General features: G+C 34.6%; 1 protein-coding gene across 4 annotated transcripts in view; it reads left to right on the top strand.

Annotated features, from left to right (window-relative positions):
• The window catches only part of stet (rhomboid serine protease stem cell tumor), a 159,336-nt gene that overhangs the window by 57,078 nt on the left and 78,324 nt on the right, over positions 1-23,934 (top strand). For 3 of the 4 annotated variants that reach the window (XM_074139670.1, XM_074139674.1, XM_074139672.1), the window contains exon 1: positions 666-1,144. The exons of the other annotated variant lie outside the window; for it this stretch is intronic. The gene's annotated coding sequence lies outside the window, so the exon portion shown is untranslated. Of the gene's footprint in view, positions 1-665; positions 1,145-23,934 lie in introns of those variants that run through there. 4 annotated transcript variants of the gene reach the window in all.

The raw sequence follows: 23,934 nt of genomic DNA, 5'->3' as shown, positions 1-23,934 counted from the left end.
ACAGAATTTTAAAAAGCATTACTTCACTGATAAGTTCACGAAATTTCAATAAATTCTATTAAAACGGTTTGAGAGCAGAAAAATAGCAACAAGGCAAACATTCAAAATTGACAGCAGCATTATGTTTTCCCACGTAAATAATGAGATTTCTATAAATACAGTACAAATTTTAAATGGTATAGGTTTTTCATTGTTACCGTAAATTCAGCAAAGATTTTCTCACGTACCAACCTACTACAATACAGCATAAGTATGAGTGTCTGGTTGGTTGGTTCAACACTTATCCAACACTGAGTCGACCCCGGCACGTTTCTCGCAGGTACTTAGTTCTTCAGAAGTCTAACATACCTCTCAGTAAGATCAAAGAAACTACCTCTTTGCTGACTCTAACAACTTCAGGAATCTATCTTAGCATCAAGCATACGTTGACCGACTTTTGTAAATGAGAATTCTGATTATGTTTATATTTATTAAAAAATTCTACTTTTATAGCAATATGTAATTGTTTGCATCAATTTTCAATAGAAAAAACAAATCTAGTGTGAACAAACACCTTTTTTTTTTTTATAACAACGAAATTATTTTTTTTGAAACATATTTTCTATTAAAAAGGTAGTTAATCTAATTAAAGTGAAGTGGCCCTTCTGGTTGAATTTTTTTTTAAATTTGAAATTTTGGTTTCATTTTAAATTCTTAATTATACAATTAATTTCGAGGTTATTCCTTACATTTCATCATCTTAAGCCTCATCAATTCTTGATAGAATTTTTAGGGTACAAATTAAACGAATATTGTTTAAAAAATACCATGGACACCGTTTTTAAGAAAATCTCAAAAAATCGGAAGGTTATGTTACGAATAATAGAACTAATCAGCCTTTAAATTTACAGAATTTCCCATTTGAAATATTTTTCAGAATTTGTATTTTGGTTTTAGTTAGTAAAAATGATTCTTAAAAAGTTTTAATTGTAATTGAAAATTATTACGTTTTTTCTTAATTCATAATCGATATTTCTGTTGTAAACATCATAACAATATGAGAGGTTAATCTAATTAATCCAAGAGAAGCTGGATTACAAGTTTAAGTGACCAAATATATTTGCTAACGTGAAAGGAATGTCAGTGTTAGATGTGCAATATTTGGGTAAGTAAATCATACCAGACTACCAAATTATGGTCTTACTACCTAAATACGGAGCTTATAACGTTGATTCTACTTTAAAGTATCGCATTCTAATTTAATTTTTGCCTGTGTTTCTGAATTTCTCTCTCATCATTAACCATAAGATAAAGTTTTGTTAAATACACAGAAATAAATCAACCAATTGTTTTAACTTATCTTTCGTTTTACTGTCAAACTAATACAGACCTCGCCTCAGTTTAAACAATTGTCAGACTTTATGGGACTAAATGGAAAGTTAAATATTGAGAAAAGAAATAGCTCTGCTTGTAGAGTGGCTAAGAGAAGGGAAATGTATAACCCAAGTATAGATCTTATTGAAGATCATTGACTGGGCAAACATCCTGCCATATCGCTAGATGTAACGATAAGATAAAGCTGTTTATTAAGAGGTCTAAGTTAAAAATACCCGCAACAAGATTTTGCAGTTTTCCCTTTTTATTTTGGAATTTATTTTTGTACTTTCTTACACCATATCTGTGGTGAACTAGAAGGTAAGAGCAATTTGGTAAAAATGTTTTTTGTTTCTTTTTCTAATGATTATTATTACTTCTCTCACTAGTTACAGTCGGAACTGCGATCATTGCGAATATTAGAAATTAAATTTTGCGTTGAAATATCCGTTGTAAGGTACTCTGAGACCGAAAAAGTTTTGATTAGAAAGTTGCCTGTTATCTTGAAAATTAGAACTCGCATGCAGATAAAACTATATTTCGCTTTGTTTCAATCTGGAGACCGACTTTAACTTTTTTAATTGTTTATTTATTTACAACTGCATTGCGTACTATAAGTAAAATAGATTTGAGATAAAAAAAGAAGAAGTTATATAACATTTTACACTTGATGAAGTACACCCCATTGCAGTGCCTGCCTAACTAATGATTTGCATCATTGAATGAGATGGTATCTAGGACTTGCGCTTCAGGCGACGCCTTGGTTTTACATGGTGATGATAATAAGGTTATCAGAGGATTGGCAAGGGTGAAAAGGCCATAGGAAATTTTCTAGATGTAAGCAGATTGGAAACGATAATGAGGCCATTATGGATGGTAAGATTCGAGACATAAAGGGGAGCGTCCGTTATTCGGCGTAGGATTTCGTATTGGGATGACTGGATGCGACAGAAACTAGAAAGTTCGCTTGAACCCTATTGGCCAGCTCCTTAAGACCAGATAGGTCGAATATTGGACAAGTAAATAAGTCTTGTTTAGTAGTATTAGTTTAGCATCTAAACTAAAAATTAAAAATATGTACGAATAAAATACTTCCCCTTATTACACCAGTTGGAAGATTTAAAATTTACTAATTTTTAATAACCTTACAATTTTAATTGAAGTAAACTCATATAATATTAAGATTATCATTGTGTGAGGTCCTGGCGGGGCTAGCTTACCCATCAATGACGCTGATACCTATATAGTACGTCGTATCAAGCAAGCTGTGTAGGAGGAGCTGCGCCCCCTGTGGGAACATCTTAATGCTGTAATACAATTAGTTATAGAGGTTTACAGACTTCACAGTAAAATGAATACAGAAAGAAGTTTTTTTTTCATAGACCACACGCGCACATAACCTTATCTTGATATTTAATCCTTGGGTTTTGTTTCTAGCTTGGTTGTCTTAAATATTGCAATTACTACTAGTGAAAGAGAAGAGTATATTACAATTCAAAAGATCTATAATCTTCTATCTATCTTCCGGTAATAATTTGGCCAGCTAATTATTATTTTTTATAACCGTTTAGTCTTTGCTAATTTCTAAACCAGACAACCAGAACAAAATGCGATAATCCCTTGTTTCCAGGAGGTTGCAGTGAGAGAGATTTTCCACGCTTATTTTTGGCTTACCCTCGGGAAAAATTGTAGATGAAACACAAATCATACAAAAAACAAATACTGCGCATTATTTTCCAAAGAAAGAAAGTTGTGGATTGACCGGAAATCTAATTAGTGACCAAAATCTCTAGTTTGGAACATTCGGTGGGTCTTTTGTTATCGCAGTTTACATAAAGTATTTTTTACCAAAAAAAGATAGTTTGCTTGAATGTTGAAATATTAATTTTGAAGCAAAAGTAACGTCACAGCTCCAAATCAAAGTGAAAGTCTTAGTTCCAAATAAAATCCTTTTGGCCCTACTCTATTCTATCCCTATGGTATTGTTATAATCGTGTCGTTTTTGAGTTTCCAACCGAAATCTCTGTTTTAAGTTTATCTAAGTTCGAAAAAATGATTTTTACTAATTGGTCTCTCCCTCGCATTCTTGGAGTGTGTGTTTTTCGAACTGAGAGGGTCTCAAAACATATATTTTCGAATTGAAAACATAATTTGGAAAATTGGACCTTTCATCTACCCAATAAAACAACAAATTATATATATATATAAGGTAATATTGGGACATTACTACTTTTATAACGAGCTGGCTCGCTCGCTTCATTATTCATAACCTCAAAACAAAATCTTTAGCAATGCTATCCACGAGCAAATCTGGGTTAGCAGGTTATGAAATATGTAACTTAGTTAAGCAATTTAAAAATTAATTACAAAAATGATAACAGAATTAAGAAAATAATTAAAAAGAGTGACGATAAAAAAAAAAGTAAATTAAGTTAGGAGAGTTAAAAAAAAAAGAAGCTCTCGGAGTTTTTACTGAATGTTTTAGAAAGAGGTTGGCGTGAAGTGGGCGTGCTGCTAGATAGATGAGGCAGTGGTATTATTGATGCAGCCGCTTTGTTTGATAAATGAGCGTTTGTATTTAATTAAGAACTGTAGAGCCGTCTCCAATTTATATTTACTGAGCTTGCTAGACGTAGTTTATATTATCGTGAGTCTTACACGATCTATCACTACTACTTATACACACGGGCAATGGTGTTGTTGTACATTTTTCATTTACATTTGTTCATTTCCCTGAGATTCCATAAATCTTGTAACAGCTGGCAAATTTTGGTGCCTCAATAGTTTTCATGTTGGTCGACAATTTTTTTAATTGAGTAAATTAAAGGGACCTAAGAAAGTAAGTTTAGAGCACTAGAATTGAGTTCAGATGAACTCTAGTGAATGCTCATGCCAGATTTATTATTTTGATTTGTGAGCACTAATTGGTTAACACAGAGCTGCAAAGTATGTACACTGAAGATATTTTAAACGAGGAAACCTTACGTTGTGCACATATCTAGGGTTTCCGTTAATATCCGTCTACCAGTGGTGTATAGTAATGGAGACAGCTCCTTATTCACAGTGTACACTTGTGGGTTATTTGTCTGTATATACATAAAGGAAACGCACTTGTAAAGTAAATACTCTAATTGAAGTTAAAGACTTGTATTTAACTAGTTTTTCCCTTCCACTGATCCACTTAGTTGACCATTCCGCCCTTGGTCCGTGTGTCAGTGTGTGTGTGTGTGTGTGGTATTCCCTGAAGGGATTGTCGTCTCTAGATTATTATTTTGCCATAATCAGGGTTTCAGTAAACTACTTATCCAAACTAAGGGAAAGTATTGCGACAAAAGTATTGGAAAGTTTTGAGTCTGGAATGGAAATATGTTTTAAGGCCTCTCTGATCTTGGGGAAAAATGAATTATGTCAAAACCCATTGTTGACATATCCCCGTGACATAACCTCCGTAAAAGAACACCCACACTTCCAGAGAGGAAAAGTGTAGTTTGTAAAAAATAAAAATACCGGAAAATTTGTTTCCCGGTGAAAATAAATTTAAAATTTTCACTGTTAAAGAAATATTTCAGTAAAAAAAAACAAAAACTTTTTTTAAACTGTTTACAAATTTTGGAATGTCCTTGTTGTATTAAGGGGGTACTAACGAAGGGAGACGAAGTTATTTACCCAAACCCTATGTTCGCCCTTCTTACGAACTCTCGGATGACTCAGTACTTAGATGGGGTTAGCTGATCTCTGTTTATTTAGGGGAGATATCCTAGTTGTGAATTTACCGTCACAGAACCAGTAGAACCCTTAGTTCTGTGATATTCTCTGCGAGATCGTCTAACGGTAATAACCTAACTTCGGCATTATTAGAGTTCGTTGTTTTTAATTTTTTTCCTCTTAATTTTCGGATATAATAAGCTGTGTATTCTTACCGGAAATGATGTAAGTATTTATTGTAATTCAAAATTGAAATTTCAGTTTAAAATTTAAATAAATATTCTTAACAAAAACTTTCATTTTAAAAAATTAAGTATAAGTGCTGGTTTCAACATTAACCCTGATAAAAGGGAGTTTATTAAACATAAGTCTCAACCCTTATCACATAACGTATGACGTGTTTAAAATATGTCTGTCTGTGTATGTATCCACCGTAACTCAAAAACGAAAAAAATTGCGGAAAAGTTCAAATATGATATTTTAGAGGGCGCCACAAAGTTTTGTCCAAAATGGGTCAACCGGAAGTACCAATTAACTGAATTGATTTTTTTTACGATTCTTTACGGAAATGGCTTCTATGATTTTAATTTAAAATTGTATATGTGTAGGTCTATAACATTTTGAATTTGAATGGCCCTTAATGAGGAGAACAATTTTTTTTTGCCAAAATTCCGAGTTTGATAACTCTTTAACCGGAAGAAACGCCATTAAAAAATGCATTCTTCAGATTTTCTCGAATAAGGGTCTTACGATTTTCTAATCTAAGGGTCAGCAGCTGGATCCAGAGATCCTTCGCGTGGCAATCACTTCTCTTTATTTCGGTGTAACGTACAAACTATACAACATTAGTTAGAAATTAATATGTTTTGAAATACGGCGTTATTAGAAAAAAAAAAATGTTGGTTAGAACCATTGAGAATATTAGTGAGAGAAAACCGTTTAAGGTTAACAATCTTTTTCCACCAGATATTCATATTATTATTGAACGTGTTTGAACTTTCTAAAAGATTGTTGACAGGAAATACGCCATTTGTTGGTACAATATTTAAAACGGATGTTGGTCGTATTTAGAAAGGTCTCTCTCTCTCTGTCACACAGTCCAGACAAGTCAACTTCCGGAAGAAGCTGTACTAGCTCCAAGATCCATTCATTGTTTACTGCGGCTTTTAATAAATTCCAAGATCTCATTTTCTTCTCGCTGGTTCGGGACTCCTTCCCGAGGGAGAGAGCTAGATAGAGAGACCATCGTCTTGTTAGTCTGTATTTCCTTTTTGCTCCTTATTTATTTATCTATCTCATTTCACCACTATTTCTTTCCACTTTTTTTTTGAGTTAATTAATTTGTAACGGAATATTTCCAATTTGACTTGGTTTGAGGTTATTTGAAACATTTTTATTTCTCTTGTAAAAAATTTATTACGCTGAATTGTTTTTTTATTTTGTTTTCTCAGTTTCCTTAATGAAAAAAAAGTAGTACATACTGCGTGCTACTTAGACCCTTAGTTTCCTGAATACGTTCTGCTTCCTGCGGATTCTAGTTATTGGAATATTTTGTTTAGACAGAGATAGAAAATGAAGGGGATCATTTTTCACGGATCTCACAAAACACGCACTACTGGCAAAACTCATTTTAAAATTGCTTCTTTGAGTATTGATCTTGAAAATACGTTTGTTTCTGCCAAATATTTCGCCACGGATTTAAGTTACTTATTAGTGGCTGTTATATATATGGTACAGAGGTGTGCTACTAATATGATCCATTCGGAAGTTGGATCATACTCACTGCCTCCTTGATGAATTATTATGTGAAGAACAAAAAATTATTCTACAACTAATTTTTCTCTGTTAGACTTCATTAACTTCCTAAGTCTACTTTTAGTTTTTCTAATGAAAACTGAATAGATCTATTGTTTTTTAGACTCTTTAGATTAGTTAGTAAGTTAGTTTTCCATATTTCTTTCAGGAAGTTATTAAAACTTTGTATTAAAGAAGGAAGGATTAATTAAAGAAAAGTAATACAACTTGAATGCCTCATATTAACGATTCTAAATAGGAGAAGAATGTTTCGTGTTAATATTTGTAATAATAAACAAGAACTGTTTGGAATGTATGATGATAACAAGAGAAACACTGTTAATAACAACAAACAACACTGTATCCTTAGTAAAAAAAAAAAAAACACTGTTGTCATAGTAACTGGGCAAGGGTGGTGTATTCGAAGTGTAAGTAGACAGGCTCTTTACCTTTAGTGGACATGATCGGTCATATGTGACCAAGATTATGTAGTACATGTGTCACTTTGTCTGTCTGTCCGTTTCTACTCTGTTCTGTTCTAATCACTGTTGTTTTGTTCTGTTCTGTATACACTTATTATAATACAACCAATACACTAATACTATATTTCTCATCTAACGTCATCATCTTCTTAAGATGACGTCTCTACTTATATACGGGATTGTTTCTCTAAACGTCAGCTTTACTCAGATCAAGTTTGACATTCTCAGAGATACTTTTTTTTTTTGCTTTACATCTACAAATACTCGGTATAGTTTTACTAAATCTAATGTTCAGGGCCAATCATTCTCAAACTATGTTCTATAGTTTCAGTTCGTTAGCATAAATTTAAAGAAAACTGGCTGACCGGAAATACTACTTCATTTATTAGATTTTTTAAAAGTTTATAGTGTTTTTTTTTTTGCTCAATAAAACCTTGAAGCGAACTATTTTTTAGTAAAAATTGTAAGTTACAAAAAAAAAATAATAATAATTGCGTAAACACCGACAAGAGGAAGGTCGTGTGAGTGTTCCGCACCTGATATTTTACAATTATTATTTACTCGACATTTACTCTCATTTTCTCAGGGTATATTGACATGGTAGCCGTGACGTCAAGGTAGCATTTTAATTTTAATTGCGGTGCACTTGTTTTAATAGAGAAGTAAATTTAATTACGTAGATAGTGTTAAGAGAGATATTTGTGACGTTTACAGTAGATTTCGTTTCTCCTAAGCAGTGTTTCTTTTACATTGGATTATATATTTATTTTGCCCTCCATCTATGCTTGATAAATCTTTTATTATACTTCTTTTTTTTCCAAGAGACTCAAATCGAGTGTAAAATTTGGAGGCCATATGGTAAACAGATTGTCTGTTGATCGGCCGGTCCAGTGGTGGTAACCCTAGAACTTGGTGGAAACTGCGATCTAACAAAAAAAAAAATATAAATATAAATCTCTTTGCCACCCATGTAGTCTTTGGTAAGATAAACATGGAAGCAATGCATTTTAGTCATTTCCTAGGTTTACATTGTCTCGGTGTTTTACGTTGTTAATAACAAATTGGCTTATTTTTTTCAAAAAGTTTTAAAAAACTTCCATAAACCAAAAATAATTTTGGTGAGGGTAAAACTTACACCATTTATCTTAGAATCTTGTTGTAATCATATCCTGCCCAAGGGCTGGGGATCATCTAACCGCAGGACAACCTGCTGGACAGGGCAAGATTGAGTGAGTAGGGGCACACGGCGTAGGCGTGAGTAGAAGCCCAAGTAAGTACCCTGCTGGCCCTAGTAACTCTAGCTCTAGCCCAGAAAAGCTCCAAAACTATCGTAGGAGATAGGGAAACTACTGGAAATGGTCTGCATACACTCCTGATGGTTCCGATGGCCATCCAGGCAGGAAGCCTTCCAAATTCGCCCAAATTTTGATCTCAGGCATTCCAAACTAGAGACCTAGCTTTAAATCCTAAAACCTGCTAACTCTTTCTTGAAGAAACCAGCCATAAGAAAAAGGAAGTCCCACTTAAAGAACAAAGCAACTATCTCGTATGTTTTCGACTCTTTGGTAGCTAACTTTACACCCCTTCTATTTCTTCCTGCCTTGAATTTATTCTTTCAATGATACAAATCTTACAGTTTAAACCATCTCCAACTGGTACAACTAAGCGGAAGTGAAATACGAAGAAAATCAACTTTGCTGAATAATTTTTTTGTTTTGTGGCGTGAAAAAAGTCGTGTGAGTATTCGCACAGAATTTCTCACGAACAAGAGAAACTTTCTCTCATGTGTTACAGAGAGGCCAATATGTACAAGTCATGTGCTCTCACAGTTCATAGTTCATATAAATAGTTTCTGTTAAATCATTCAATGATTTATGATGCTTAAATGAATTGTGACGGACTAGAATTGCTCGATAACATGACTTCCGTAACCTAACCTAACCTAACCATTTTTTTTACCGGCCAGTATTATTGAATTATGACTTTTTTTTCGTAGCCTAAATTATGGCTTTTTTCCGTGACTTTTTTTCTACTGGTACTTCGTGACACCAACCTAGTCACGGAAATGAAGGGAGAAACTTGGGCATGGACGGGGTATCTACTTTTATCCTTCAATAAGTCTGCTTGCCTCTTGACTAGAAATTAAGATAACAATGAAATTTGAACTTTATTCACAATTAATTGTTTCATTAAAAGTTTTTCTTCGAATGACTTTTTATTATTCGGATCTTGAGGTACTTTAACATAACCTGCCAGCTGATTTAATATGAGCCTTGAAGTCAAATTTGAAAATGAAAACTCTTGAATTGAGAAAAATCGTTGGTGCTAGTCAATCAAATATCACTTCACACTGAAGTCACACTTCCGTTTGTCGAATTTTGGCTGAATCTTAGTATCTGAAGGAACAATATGGTACGAAACTAGTTGAAATCGTGTTCGACTTTTGTCTTTATTGAAACACTCGTATTTAAGGAAGGTACAGAAATCAGATTTTCCTGTTCTTCAATTCTTGTAACTTGTATGCCTTCTTGAGGTGTTAATGAACCAGGATAAATCCAGAGATTTAGACGGCTTTACAGTTTCTTATTTTAAATCTTACGATCTTAACAGTACAGTTACGATTTATATATTGTTCTTAACTATAAAATAATAATAGGTTTTCTTTTTGAACAGGTTATATCTGTAGTAATTACAAAAGTTATCGGTTGAAAAATTGTATAAATCTTTCTTTTTAATTCAACACCTATTCAACTAAAAAAAGAGTTGATTATCCCAATTACTAATTACTTTTTATTGCTTTTCTTTAATTGGGTTATCGGTATATTTTATAGTATTTATTGTTAACGGTTTACTTTAGAATTCCACTGGTTACCTCTTTTAAGTTAGCTTAAGGATAGATATCCTGAGCAAACTTGGTTTAAAACATATCGTTTTCAAAGCTCTTTGATTGAAATTGTGTTTTGAGTTTCGTTCCAAAAGGAAAAATCGTTTTCCTTGGAAAATGTTTGAAATAAAGTTGTAGATCTAGATTCTAGAGTATTGTTCATCGTTTTTAGGGGACTTCAAGGAATATGAAAGGTAATTGCCAATTTCAGTCATAGTTCATTTATAGATCTACATGTTTGTAATTAGTATGCAATATTTAAATGAAAGATAATGATTGTTGGAATAGACGCAGAGCGACGAAAACTTGCTCGGTCGTAGATCCGCGACAAAGCGCCTTAACAAAGAATCTCCGTACGACTAGCCTTGAACCAATGGTACGGTACGAAAGATCTCCTTTTCTTTACATCTTAACATTCCTTTGTAAATCGTAAAATATTAGTTGGGACAGTAATTGTATTCCAGTTGACAAGTCCATAAAGAGAAAATTTTCCTTACGGCGGTGCCCTTTTTTACAATTCAACACTTAAAAGATTATCCCTTAATGCTTACTTACCCGCTTACCGAGCTACATTTGACAAATTCAATGGCACCCTATCATCTTCTTCATACCGTTTGGTGGGAGTCTAACATCTTCCTTCTTTTACTTCTTACTTTCCCTTATTATTATGATTATTTGATTCCATTCTACCCTTCCATTGCAATCTCCTAACTATACACTTTGTGTCCCTTTAGGCAAAAGACCGCCGCTTAGTGGCATTGAAAATCATTGTTGTGACGTGCCACTGAGATCTTTGGGTGGTGGCGTCCCTTGAAAGGGACAACCAGGTGGCCCTGACAAGGGCGCCTCCTTAATACCCTTCCATCGCTTTACCCCCGTGGAAACATTCACATTCTTGTAGCACATCTTTTTTCCATTTCTTTTCTTCTTCCTTGTTACTTTCACAAAATCTTAAACTTTCTTTCGCGATTATTCATAGAGAAAATTAACTTAAAATGTACGAGTATTTTACAGTCTGTTAAATTCTTTATTTATTTGTAAAAATGTTTAAAAAGATTAAATCTAATGAGGCAAAATAAAAAGAAAAATGGTAGTTTTTAAACAGAAAGTAGGAAAATATTTCTCGAAGTGATGCGAAATTTTCACGGAAAACTTGGCTGCTTTTGAAAACTACGTGACTTTCTCATACCGTAGTTTAGAACAGTTCTGAGGAAGGGGTGGACAAAATGCTAAACATTCCTCTGAAGGATCATTTCAATAAAATATGAAGTTTTACAGTTGGTAAGAATGTAGTAATTTGTTCCTGTATTGCAGAGTTTAAAGAAGATATATTTTGTGATTTCTCTTTCCCCTCCCATTTTCAATCACGCTGATCCCACCCAGACACTCAAACAGATCGATTAAGGGAAATCTAAAAGAAAATCTATTTCATTTGACAGAATTTTCGCCACTATATTTCTCTATGGAAGAAGACCTTAGTTCTTGAAGCTAGATGACAGGGGAGAGAGGTACATAAATCACAGCACCAAACCTGGTGAGAAAGAGTAGTCCAGGTAATTGGATGGCCCCTCCCCTCTTCGCCACACACACACAGGGCACTCAGAATACAGATATCTTGGCTTCTCAGTGGTGACAACTGATTCATCTTCTTCGGGTGAACACATATGACCCTGCCTTTAAATGGTGTGGGAAGGAGGAGCGGACAATATATCTATCTAAAATGTCATTCAGTAGACAAAGAAAGAATTTTACTGCAAAATTTTTCCATCTTAAACCATTTTCTTTTTCTTTTTTGTACAAAATAAATAAAGATAATGTGTACAACCATGTGAAGTAATGGTCACATAAATGCTTTCAAGAATACCGCCGGTATAGTGAAATATTGTAGACCAAATTCCCAACAGTGTGTATTCAACACGTAGTGCCAACATTCATTCGTTACAGAACACTTCCGTCTCAGTGTTTGGGATGGGGTGTTTATCCTTCTCTTGCCAAAAAAAAAAATCCATTCATCCTAAAAGGTTTAGTATTTTGAAAATAATCATTTTTGTAAGAAATCATCAAAGATACAAATAATTAGTCATTACACCTTTACTTTAGCAATGGGTTATTGCCTTGCATAACTATTACAATTTGGACAAGTTTCCGGGTCTAGTAGATGTAAGATGTAATTTAGCTACAATTACACGAAGTAATTTACTTAATAAGGTAGTAATGTGTAATGGTTGATGAAGATACTGAAATCAAAATTACTTGAAACAGGGGAGGATGATGATGATAACTTTCTATTAAAACGAGTTATTTCCCAGTAATAGGGAAATTGACTTAATTTCAGAGAAAATTTTAAAGGAAAATCTCCAAAAAAAAGAAAGCGGAAAACCTGATTCAATGAAGTGGCACTTTCGGTTAGCCGATTTTGACCGATGATGGCACCTAAATCTGATATCAAGTTAGAACTTCCTGCAGAAGTTGAACTTCCGCTCTATAGACCACCTTATTTTTGGACCTCAGAAGACATCAAAGCTGATACTTCCGGAGAAAACTAAAAATCGATGTATTGTCATGATCGATGTATTGTGATTCTTCCTTCCGTCTTAGCTAGTACGGTACGTAGAAGGAAAAAAAGAAGAAGAAAGTCACCTCCCAAAAACCAACAAAAGGACAAAAACGTGGTTTTTATTTTTCATCCCCTAAATCGTAGAAATAAAATTTCCATTTCCCCCCAAAAAAAGTCCGGAAAAGCTGGGACAGTGGTCTCTAATATTTTTTCCGACATAGAATCTGCAAAATAAACTACTCTACGCCTTCATATTGTTAGTAAAAACATTCCAAATTTAAAGGAAACTTGGAAAACTAGTAGTAGGAAGTCTTGTGAGTGTCCACGCTGAGTAATTTTTATTTTGTGTATATAAATATATATAAATACTCTTTATATACATTGTAGCCAGAATATAATTTAAGCACATCAGTCGGTCTGCAGGAACCAGTGTTGTATACCTGCTTGCCGAAGAAGTACCTCTATCTAATCATTGGCCAATATTACACCCAGAAGAGATCGTCTACCATCTGCCGTCTGGAGCTCCTGGAGGTTAATTTTGTTTTCATCCCTTATTCCGTTCAGCATCCTTGGTTTATATTGTTTTATTTTTATTTATTTGTGATCTATTTGTTTAAAAAGAAATATGGCGATTGGAAGGAAGTGGAAGGTAAACGTTATGCTTCCCTGTGTTCTGTATCTACTTACCGGAAGATCCACTTTACTAAATAGATTTTTCTCTTTATTGAGATTTAATCGAAAATGGCTCCGAAGATTTTTCTTTAAATTTCATTTATATAGTTCTATAATTTATTTATTTATTGAAGGTGCGTCAACATCTGAGGTCCAATGACCAATGGCCAATGCTCCCGTAGCTTTTTTAGTATACATCCGGCCTTCGTACAATGTTCTCTCGTTACAGACATCACCGGACAGTGTGCTGTATGAATACGAGTGTGAATCCAGTACGCTAACCATTTTGCTAATTCCTTCCTATCTATAACTTTTATTTTTATTGGAAAATCCTTTTAGGGTAGGATGTAACTCTAAAAATATTATTTCAGTGAAGTGTAAGATTCTACAAATTGTTTAATCTTAGTAACAATTAAATATTTTTAAAAACTCCGTATTTGAAGAAAATTAAGGGTTTGGAGCCTTGAGACTTGTATTAAGAGAAAACTGGTCTGTTTGCACCAGATAATATGTTCCTTTTCTAGCGCTGAACAATCGTGTGCACTACACTAGCGCTAGAGATTTTGCAGCTCGTAAAAAGGTAGTGCGATGAAAACAGAAGTAAAAATAAAAATTAAAGTAACAAACAAAACCAAAAAAAAAGAAGCTAGTTAAGTACATGTTCGTGTGAGGGCGGTGAGATTTTCATGTTGCCGACCGCTGGGGACGTCCAGTAATGGTGGAGAGTAACGAGTGTTTTGTCGGTGTCTTTTGTTAATCTGTTTACCTGGACTGGGGACCTGGACACTAGATGGTACCACCGTGAAACTATTGCGGGGGTGTGTGTGTCGTTCTGTCTACAAACAGCAGTAGACGTCCTTCTGTAGTTTATCTGTCATTTATTTTATTTCTATTTTTTGTTTCTTAGTTCTTAATAGAGGGCGCGCTACTGTGGGAGGTCACGCAGTCATTAGTGTGTGTTTGTGTGTGCCAGCCCCAATCAGTACCGCCCCCACTTCCTCTCGGTGCTCTGTAACAGCACCACCAAGTGGTATCGTGGCCCGGGGTGCTGATACTTTTTCTTTCCTTTGACAAACATTACTAAAACACCATCCAAGGACATTTTGTTTATTTATGTTTTCCTTTTTCTTCGCGTTTTTTATCCTGTTCCCCCCCCCAACACTAGAACACGATTTAATCTCCCAAGAAGTGTACCATCATAAAGATTTTCGCCAATTTTTCCCGAACTTCACGTCCTCTTATTACCAAGTTAGAGGAAGCCTTGAAATCGGGATCAAATTTTTGAAAACTCAAACATTTTGAGATCTCCTAAATTAAAAAAAAGAGAGTTTTTTTAGCTTAGTCGGATGTAGAATGTTTAGTGACAACAGGAACTTGGCGTCCTAAAGAATCCCAGCCCATTTACACTCAACTTTGATACCTCCAACACTCACTCTAATTACTTAAGATCCTGGCGAGTTTTTTTGATGTAGGCAACTGCATGGGTTTAGAGTATCCAAAGGCAAGCTTTATACCCCTTGTTCCCAGCTAGTGATGTCCAGTTTTTCAGTCAGGCTTTACATCAAAATACTGATTAGATCTCGTGGACGGAGGCGGCTAGCAATCATACTTTAATATTACGAGTAAATTCACAGATTACATGAGCGTTATATAAAATCCAAAGCCTAGACCAAGAATCGAACCAACCAAGCAGCTCCGATGGCGCCTAAATTCTCAGTATTATTCATCGCTTAAATCTAAGCAAATTAAAACTAAAAAAAAGTGAAAAAGTTTTTGGAGATTCTCCATCGTCTGGAAACAATCAAAATGTAATTCGGGTGGAAACTTTCAACTCTAAAATCAGCAAGATTGTAATTCCTTAACGAGCACTAAAAAAAAAAAAATAAATAAACATTTAAAATGAAGATTGAGGACAGGAGAGGAGACAAGAGGAGTATGAAGAAGGTAAAAGATGCTTAAGAAGTGGGACAAAAAAAAGGATGATAAATAAAAAAGGAAGAAAGCACACTAGAGTGGAAAAATAAAAATGAATAAAGGATCTCCTCATTTCACAGGAGATTTGACTGGGTTAGCCTGTCCTGGAGAGTTCGACTGCGGTGGGCCGATCTGAGGACCCGAGTAGGACCTCACGGCTACAAAAAAGAACCATGAAGCTGTTTGCCATGGTGATTACCACCCACTCATCTCACACTACCGTGCGCATCCCGAGTCCCTGCACACACTCCCGCTTCACCAATCAAACTAATACAGTTATCCACACACAATAATTTTCTTCCACACTGTTGAAGTTCTTTAATTATAATACAATTAGGGTATGTTCCTTAATATTCTTTAATTAATTATTACAACCTCCACCTCTTCCGTTGCTAGGATCCTTTGATGGAAAAGGCGCGTAATATTTTACTTTTTCTTTCTTTTTTTTTGGCGCCACTTTACTGTCATAAAAAGTAAAATTCTAATGCCCTCACTCATACGACTTTCGTTTTTTAGAATTTTCTAGACTCATATTCAAAAAATATCTCATTCTTCGTAATATTATGCAGTTTTGTAAATCCTTAAATCGCATTGAAATGACACTTTAGAGCATCGGGAAGCCTAAAACCACCCAGAAACGTCCTAAAACGGATATTCATAAGAAAAAATTATTATTAATAATAATTGCTAACTCTCTGAGCTGACAAGTGTTAAGTAATACGCTTTCAAAGTTGGTTAGTAAACTAGCTCCATCGATATAATCCTGATAGACATTAACCACTGCTCTTACCTACAAATACATGGACAGAGACGCTATTAATCTATCATCATATCCTATCTTGTACGTTAAATAGAGTTACATATGCTCCTCTATATCATAAACTTGCCCTAAGGGCAGGTGTAAATTAGAAGTGCTTACTATTAAAAAAAACTTTGTGATCTTTGAATTAAACAGATCAATATGATGGCTCACAGTTTATTGAGCTTCATTATCTATTTAGGGTGTGCAACAACAAGTGGCTCTTATGGGGAGGGAACAGCTGTTCACCTGCCGAGTTAATGTTCAAGTTAGTCAACTTAGTACTTCATACAGGGCTTTTTAATGAACTTCAGTTAGTTCAACTATACTGTACGCAATGCGTAAGTTCACAAGCTGTGTATCCAACACCAAAAACAAGCTCCCTGTTATTCTTTTGATTACAAACACATCTGTATATTTTCGTGATCAAGGAATCACATAACATGTACTTCCGGTGAATAATTAATATTGCAAATCTGCATGAATTTTGAGGAAGTTAAAAATAGCGAATATCCTTCAAATTTTTAGTTTACTATGATAAAAATGGACATTATTCATATAAGATGATTTCTTCGCAGGTACAAAAGATTTAAAATCACCCAGCAATCCAAGATCATGAAGGCTAAACACTACTGTAAATTTTGGATTGTTGAGTAACCGCCTATTTTTTTCTTGCGGGGCTTAAACGTCAAACAAGTGACGTAGACGGGAGTGGAAGCCGACCGTAACAGATAAAAAGTAGTTACACGCGGGATTCGAACTGGAGATCTTCCATTTACCAATTCAAGCTTCATGACCATTACACTATTACTCTTGTAGAGTTCCAGAAGAAGATAACGATATAAAGACATTAGTGTATTGAATGATGGATGACAACAGCCGCCTGGTGGGAACTTTAAAGTGACGAGTCGTTTTTTGACGGGTGTACTAAATTCTTGCTAGAAGGCGGTGTTTTGTTGGTAGAAGTAGGAAACTCTTCTAGATTAATGAAGGAATGAAAACAAGGTGTGGGAACCAGAAAGAAGATGGTAAATAACGAATTATGTACGAACAAACGGAGAGGAAGAAAAAGATGTCTATACAAGACTGTCCGTCCACTGAGTTGTGGAAGACGTGGTGTATTAAAAATGACACCAGAAAGGAAGTGTACAGGGGCAGTTCAGTATCATTCATTAGTCGCACTGAAGAGACGGCGTCCAGTGGTCTTAACAAAGCACTATGAGGGGCAACGTTAAGCTCCATTTTATTGCCTACCTTCAAGGATTTACCCAAACTGAAGCAGTAACAATACCAATCACTTTAAGTCCTCAGTTCCGTTATCAGTCACGTTATGTTATCAGTCTAAGGGAAGCATAGTCATTCTCTGGAAGTGGACGTTCTTGGTGGAAGTAATTAGCGCAAAGAAAAGTCGCCTTTGGCAGGTGTGTGTTTAAGGCAATGATTCGCTGATCGTTTAAGAAAGAATTTATCCTTCATCAAAGACCACCATATAACAGAATACATTCTTAAGCATTGACTTTTTTTGTCGCCTCCTAACTGAAATCCCTTACTACTTCAGTTAATGTGAATAAACGATATTAGGCGGTCCAATATCTGGTACGTAGCTTATTCAATTTAAGTATAAAACAACGTATTTATTGAAAGATCATTCATGGTCTGCTAGAGTTGTAAATAAAAAGAAAAATAATGAATGAACCTGGGTATCCATAGTGATTGAGAGTGTTGTGTGAAGTAGGCAGCTGGCCGGTGTTGTTGTGTAACATGGCCAATAAGTACTCCACTACTTTAAGGTCGACCGGTGTTTCTGTGTGTGTATGTTTGGAATATAACAGAAATGGCCAAATGTGCGCTCTTAGGCCACATGTCAGTATGGAAGAAATGTGCATGAAATTCAGTAAGAGTTTGCACCTTTACTACGTTTGCTTTACAGCGAACAAATTGTACCGTAAATACCTAGGTATGGGAGCTACTTAAAGGTGGTAGATTGGTAGATAGACACATATCTAGCAAATCTTTTTTCACTAAAAACCTTAACATCATCCTCTGGCCAAAGAAAAGCTATTATTTTCTGTTACTAGGTAACGGAAGTATTGCGATCATGCTAAATTTTCGATTTCAAGTGTTGACCGGTTAATATCTGTTTTGGGACCTTTCAGTCCGAAAAAAAATTGTTATTTATAAAATGTTCTATGTGAGCGGACAAAATATCTTGAAAGCTAAAACCCGCAAGGAGCTTAAACTTTAGATTGCTCTTACTGTGGGAGGGGGGGACCTGATTGCAATCAAAATCTATCTAGCGGAAGTTCACTTTTACTTCAGTTGCCTAGCAACATAGGCCTTTATCTGAAGTACCATTCCAGAATAATATGCAGCCTTTTGTTTCTTTTAATATAGAGAAGAGATCATTGTTTAGCACAAATACCGAGTCTAAGTTCTTTTACTGAATAATGAGCTTTGAAACTAGTTCCGAAAAAATTCAAGATACAAAAATTATGGTGGAAATCATATGTCTGTTTTCAGCAGATTTTCTTGCGGAAAATTGCTTATTAATTTGCCTAGTAATTATTGAAATCGTAACAGATTTACAACTTGGATTAGAGCTATTTAAAAATTAACGATTCTAATAAAAGTTTCATTTCAAAAATCTACCAATAACAGAAATAATTTTCTTTAAAGTAAAATTACAAAAAAATTAAGTTACAATGAGAAACTGTTGAACTCATTCATACTTAACTTGTTCGTGCGATTAATTAAAGATAATTAATTCATAATTAGTTCCAACTTCCGGTTTTTTATGAAATATAATTACCTGAACCCAACTGAGTACCGAACTTAGTATAAGTTCATTTGTTTTTTTGCCATAATTTCTTTAATATTATTTTTTTCAATTTCATTTAGAAATCCGGTGTTCGGATTTTAGAGACAATTTTTAAATTTCTTGAATCAGCGATCGTGTTTCAAAAATTTTCCAGAGTTTGAGTACGTGCGGGAAATTTATATCCTGAGTTTATCTAAATACGTGAAACGAGTTTGAAGCGAATAAGAAATCGTTTAGGAATGAAGAGAATTTTTCGAAAATGAAAATCCCGCTAGAAGTAAAATGCACAGTTCTGTTTAAAAATATGCATTTCTGATTTTTCTGTTTAAAATTATTTTTTCCGTTGTCCCACGCAAATGGTTTTATGATTTATTTTTTGTTAAAAAAAATAAAAACGCCTATTAAATGTATCCCTACAGGTAGGCTTACCATAATTACGAAGAGCCAAACCGGGACGCAGAGGAGGAAGAGGCTCATTTTCGTTTTGCTTTTCGCTTAATTTGTGTTTTTCATATTTGAAATGCAATCAAAATTATTAAGAACTGAAAACATATTAATAAATGGGCGCGGGGGAACGATCGGCCGGGGTGTCGGTGTTGTACAAGTTTGACCGGGACGCCGGGACAGGGATCTCAAGCCGGGACCATCCCGGTCAAACCGGGGCGTATGGTAAGCCTACCTATAGGCCTATCACATTTATTGATCAGATTTTCCCTGTAAAATTGATTTATTTGGAAGCCAGAGATCACGGAAAAATCTCGTCAATCTTGGCACTGAATATCCTATGAGAAACATTGAATTTCAAATTTTTTTTAAAGAAAAAAGTTTAATCAGAATTAAAATTTGACAGCCTAGGCTTCTAAAATTTAAAAAAAAAATTTGCTTCATTTCCGGAGCAATTTAATTAAAATTAGATTAAAAATTGAATTGTTTTTTTAGAAGATTTCTATAACCAGTAGAGAACGCTGTCAGATAATTCAGGCTAAAAAATTCCCATCTCATTTATTTAAAAACAAATTTCATTTGAGAATGTAGCTGATCAAAAATAGTTACTGAGAAAAGTCGCGTAAATAGGGCACACAGATTAAATTTATATTTATTAAAAATAAATAATTTTTTAAAAAAATGATAGTAGTACGCGTAAAATATGACTAAAAAGAGTGAACCGGAAGTAATATGGTCAATTACCATAATAACTAAAACATGTCCAACTCACACTTACAGTGAACCAGACTGCACTGTGATATGTGCGACTGGTACTAAAAACTGTCTTGGAAAATGGAGGGAAAAAAAATGAGCTAGCAGAACTAGCCACATGGAAATTTTTAATGATCATAATGCGCAAAAGCTGCAATAGTTCTCATTATTTGCGCCAAACTGACTCTCTTGACTGACAGCGCGCGAACAATCTCTGTAACGTAAATCTTTCCCTGTCTTGAAGAATAATATTCTCATTTTATTTAATTATGACTCTGAGATTTTTCTAATTTCCGGTGTTTTTAAGTGACTATTTAAGGGGTATTTTCAGTAAACTCGAAATTTTAGCACGACAATCTGTATTTGGTAGAACCGAAGAATTGCCAGCAATGGCACTTCAGAGGAAAACCCAAAAACTTATTTAAAAAAAAAGGAAAATGTCCGGAAAAAGTTGACGTTTGATTTCTTTTAAACCATTACTTAATTTATTTTCAAGTTTTCAAAATAGGAATCTCAATAAACCTTCTGAGTCCACTAACCCGCAGGAGCATATAGTTCGATTGTTTCTCCATTAAGAACCTATTATTATATGATCTATTAAGAAGTATGTTTTAGAGGGGCTCTGTTATCAGACTGACAGATGCATCATGTCTATTGGTCCTAAAAGAAGTACCCAACTCTGCTGTTATAGAGTAAACCTATTGATAAAAAAAATAAAATGAAATAAAGAAAATAAGAGTACTCCACTGTTGTCGTATTAATGAAGCCACGTGTACATACATTGACACAAACATATGTACAGACAAACAGAGAGAGAGAACAGAAGGAGAAGGAAGTAGTACCTTCAAGTGGGCAAAGAGAACTAGCAGCAGCAGTAGTAGAAAGGTCCAAACATAGAATATAGTTGCCACCTGGTAGTGGGTATTCCAAAGGATATGTACCCAGTATATTAATACACCTGGACAAACACCCAGTATTAAAAGAAGCATTGAACCAAACTTCCTGCACTGGTACGCATATTGTACAAGAATTGAATTAAAAAAAAAATGTCACTCAAGAATTGAGTTTTTTAGCAATCATAAATAATACCTTGAAAAAATATTAATGACGTATCAAGCATTTACATCCTGTGGTTTGTAAGGGAATTCTTTGGAGCTAGTTTTAAAAAAATCGCGTGCATTAAAAAAAATATCCCAACCGGAGATCCCGGGTTCGAATTCAGCTATTGGCTCTTAGATTTCCTTTTCCTAGCAGCTTTATTACAGCTTACTATCCGATGATGGAAGGTGTTGCTAGCAACAAGAGAACAGTGGCCTCCGCCCTGAAAAATTAAGCTCCGGCACCTCAGAGTATTAAGCACCTATTATCTATTAAGGCACTGACAACATCGGAAATTATCAGTTATTAGGCCCGGACTCTCATGCAGGTATTTTAAATTATATTAAAGGACATTAAAAGCATTTGCTGGGATGCCAAATATGGGGTTAATTGGTAAACTAGGATATTATTTTAGGGTACGTGGTTCTTAGCCTTCAGCTCATTCGTAGTTCTGCTTGGGTATAGGATGAAGTGCCTCAAGTCTTTCAGAAGTAGAGGGCCCATCATCAAATTTATCACGCGTTTATTTTGACTTGAGTTCCTACAAAACTAAATTAATTCAATAAAAAATTTGAGGAAAATAAAACCAACAATTATCTTTTCCCAGTCTTAGCAGGTTATTTCCAGTAATGAACTATAACAATAATTATCTAGGTAACCTCTCTGCGCATGACGGTACTCTCTTATCACACTCTACCAGCATAAAGTTCCTTTATCGCTAAATGTCTCCGAGCAAACATACAGGTGAGAGCTATGACCCAACTTGGCAAGTTATGTAGCCTGTTTTAGATTCGCTGATGTTAATTAAGAAAACTTTTTGTAATTAGTTTGAAAATCTGCGGAAAAACCCAAACAATATTCTCTTACCGCAATCAAATTTTCCTGAAACATTCTGCCACGAATTGGTGCGCAAAAATTAGCGCCAAAATTTAATGGTAAAGTGGTACTTCCGCTCAAGCGATTTCACTTCCTATTTGGAATTCGTTGTGGTAAGTGTAGGTTAAGAGACCGCCCAATGAAATGCTCATTAGAAGACTAACACTATTTTCTTTACCAAATCTAGACCCTATCTCAACAGAGTATACTCTGCTCACGTGGTCTAACCTCGTCAAGAACGTAGACAAGAAACTGTACAAAACAGAGTGAATTACGGTAATCTGACTACAAAGACTACTTTTCCCTTTACTATCACGACTCGAGGATGATTGCTCTGAACAAACTCTTTCCCTACAAAGGAGATGTTATTCTACGCCTGCTCCGCTTGGAGTCTGACCTATAGTAATAACACCAAGAAACTTTTATCTAGCATAGAACGAATTTCTTAGACTTGCGATTGAGTCCCCTCGATGTACTAGAATCGACTCCTTCTATGGGATGTTTTCCATAATCCCCGTTCACTCCCTAATCCAAAACCGCCTGCTGAAACTCCTCTCCCAATCTAGATTGTCATTTAAATCTTCTCTGCCACGAAATAACCTTTTTTTCCCTATTTGTCCTGACTGTTTAGGTGCTCTAATACGTCAGAACAGAAGATAATCAACCTTTAATGTTAACAATGTAAAACAGATTATAATTGTAAGTGTAGTCTCTGAAGATGACCTAGTTTCTAGATCGAAAACTTAGCATTACAGCAAATAAAAAAATTAAAACCGAATTTGGAAAGAATTTTTATTTTTGTATTAAAGAATTAGTCACCAGAAAAAAAAGACCAATATTTTACAACGTGACGTACATGGCATGGGTTTCTGGATTAACATATTTGAGAGAATGGTTGTTAGTACGGTATAAAAGGCTTATTTGCCTAATAGATCCATTACTTAATTAAATTACTCTTAGGAATGTTGTCTGACGAAGCAAAATAAATGGCCCAAATATGCCATAGTCACGCAAATATTTTAGAGTCTTGGACTGTAGTGACTGAAAAAAATTTGTTTCGTGAATTTAAAAAAAATGGATGTGGTTGATGCAGAAATAAATTTCAAAAATAAAATGTTCAGAAAACCTAGAGTACAACAAATCGCTAAAAAAACACAAAACAATAAAATGATATTTCCGGTCAGTTAATTAGGAATTTTGAAACTGAATTTGAAAATCGCAAAATAAAAAAAATAACAATCCAGTAAGGTCGCTCTTTCGATCAACTGATTTTGAGCAGAACTAGTTTTTAAAAATTCCAAGTTTTTAGAAAATTGATGAGGTAGAATCATGAGTATTGTGAGGAGAAAGTCGTGTGCGTTGACACATTAGGTATTTTCCTATCCAGGGGACGATTACAATACTTCCTCTTTAAGCTACAAAAAAGAAAAAAAAAACGGTTTAAAATGGTTAAAGAAAATAACAACTTAAGAATACATTGTTTTCTGTTTTTTGTTTTTTTGGGGGGAAAAAGAAAGAATCAAACGGGTTTGTTCTGGGCGGGAAGTGTCAACCATTATGTAAATTTGTTTTTGCAAGTTCTAACTACCATTTCTCTATCATTTCCACCTCATTTATGTTTCCTTAAAGTTGGGTGTTTGTTTTAGTTACTTGGAAAACATTAAAATAGAATTGTTAAAAATGTTTCTCAAGTTTTTTCCACTTTTTTGTTTTAGTGTACTGCAT

The sequence above is a fragment of the Rhodnius prolixus genome, unplaced genomic scaffold, assembly GCF_049639745.1.
Source record: "Rhodnius prolixus isolate KJV_2025 unplaced genomic scaffold, Rpr scaffold_6, whole genome shotgun sequence".
Taxonomy (NCBI): domain Eukaryota; kingdom Metazoa; phylum Arthropoda; class Insecta; order Hemiptera; family Reduviidae; genus Rhodnius; species Rhodnius prolixus.
The sequence above is the reverse complement of the archived record's forward strand: the minus strand, read 5'-3'. Positions and strand labels throughout refer to the sequence as shown.